The sequence below is a fragment of the Zingiber officinale genome, chromosome 3A (genome assembly GCF_018446385.1).
Source record: "Zingiber officinale cultivar Zhangliang chromosome 3A, Zo_v1.1, whole genome shotgun sequence".
NCBI lineage: Eukaryota > Viridiplantae > Streptophyta > Magnoliopsida > Zingiberales > Zingiberaceae > Zingiber > Zingiber officinale.
In genome coordinates this window covers 19,581,026-19,583,150 of record NC_055990.1, presented here as the reverse complement: position 1 = coordinate 19,583,150, position 2,125 = coordinate 19,581,026, and the positions used below count along the sequence as shown (strand labels likewise).

At 32.1% G+C, this 2,125-nt stretch overlaps 1 non-coding gene across 1 annotated transcript; it reads left to right on the top strand.

The window, feature by feature from the left end:
* The first annotated feature begins 1,828 nt into the window (after window positions 1-1,828).
* TRNAP-UGG lies at window positions 1,829-1,900 on the top strand. Its single transcript has one exon. It is a non-coding gene; the product is annotated as a tRNA-Pro (tRNA).
* Window positions 1,901-2,125: the final 225 nt, after the last annotated feature.

Below are 2,125 nucleotides of genomic sequence, written 5' to 3'. Positions count from 1 at the left end.
AAAAAAAAAAAGAAATATTCTAGAAATATTTTTTTTAGGGACAAATTTTGTGACAATTTTTTTTGTCACAAAATTATCATAATTTTGTGACAAATCAGGATTCGTTGCAAATTTGCAACAAATATGATTTCGTCCCAAATAAGCGACGAATCATGATTCATCCCAAAATTTGTCGTAGATTTGAGACAAAAAATAATTTTTCATCGCAAATCTGGTCGAGATTCATATGGAAAAGGATTAATTTTTGTGACGAATCAGGATTCGTCACAAAATTCGTCGCAGATTTGGGTCAAAAATTAGTTTTTCGTCGCAAAAGGAACAACTCTTGCAACGAATCTAGATTCGTCCCAAAATTCGTTTCAAATTTATAAAATGTCCAAGCTTTATAGTGAAAAAAGTGGCATTTTCTAAGACAAATTCGGATTTGTCGCAAATCTGGGACGAATCTAGATTTGTCGCAAATCAGGGACGAATCAAGATTCGTTGCAGATTTGCAACGAATCCATATTCGTGATAGATTTACGAATTTGTTGTAGTTTTGCAATGAAAATCTATTTTTGTCGCAAATTTATGACGAAAATAGGATTTTTTTATCATGGTTATTTGCAATTATGCAATGTTTTTTGCGATGAAAAAATTTGTTGCAAATTTGGGATGAAATTTATGTTTGTTGTAGATTTAAGATTATGAAATTTGCGAAGAACTAACGTTTGTTGCAAATTTGCAACAAATTCTGCGACAAAATTTGTCGCAAAAATTTCCAACGGAAATTATTTATTCGTCGCAAAATTTAGCAATGGCATTTTTGGAATGAACATATTTTCATTCCAAAATTCGTCGCAAAATTTTTTGCGATGAATTTTTTTAACAAATTCGTCCCTAAAAAGTTGTTTTTTGTATTGATTGTTAGGTTCAGCGGCCCCATGAGTATGACCATGTCACATATTCTTTAGATCTTGGTTTTACCTTTCCTATCATAAATTTTTAATGGGATAAGGAAGCAAAGTTATCTACTTTATCAGGTTAATATTTGTTGTAATGGTAGGAGAAACTATTGAAAATCATCATGTCATTGTGGCGCTGCATAAGTTTCAAACTATTTGAGTTCGGCTACATAGATTTTAGTCTCTCATGATTGTTGAAAAATCTATATGTCTACTAAACAAATGCGCCAGACATCTATATTCTTGGAAAAAACACAAGACTTTTGATTATTTTTTCACAATTTGCAGGACTTGACTCAGAGCTGATGGTCCCATTGAGGCACTAAAAAAGAAGGTTGAGTAGCAAGGTAGAAAATAGTAGAACAACTTCATAGAATGACATAGACTGATATCTAAAACTATGTCTTTGCAATAGAAAATAGAAGAAAAAAAATGAAATCTGACAGAAAGAGAAGTAGATGCATCTTTTTCATGTCTTGATGTCCACATTCACCCGAGAATCCTCAGAGCTCCAATATCTTTCTTTCTTCTCCTCCTCTATTTTTTTAAACCCCCCTTTTCAAATCAATTTTATATTTGAAAATTTTCAATAAGAAGAGATGAATTTGGTTGTTGATTCCCTTTTTTATATGTATCAAAGTCCTAATTTAAAATTCATTTAGTGTTGTAGCTCAATTCATGGTGACATATATTGAGCATGGCAGAGGTTTATGAGCTCACACCAACCAACTCAGAATTTGGTGGATTTCAATTCATCCCCATAAGGTAACCAAACGACAAATCATTAGCCTCACACTTAATTCTTCCATGGCAGACATTTTTTTTCTTATTTTTTATTTGAACGTAATCACCTTTAACTACAATGAATAAAAATTTTTGTAAATGGGTGTTTGGTCTAGTGGTATGATTCTCGCTTTGGGTGCGAGAGGTCGCGAGTTCGATTCTCGCAACACCCCATTTTTTATCCAAAAAAGAATAAGTGATCTTTGTAGAACTTGATAGATTGGACTATTGGACATAGTTAGTGTTGTGTTTTTAAAATTAGATTGGACTATCCAACTCAATCGACTAACTTCACCCCATTTTTTATCCAAAAACGAATAAGTGATCTTTGTAGAACTTGATAGATTGGACTATTGGACATAGTTAGTGTTGTGTTTTTAAAATTAGATTGGACTATC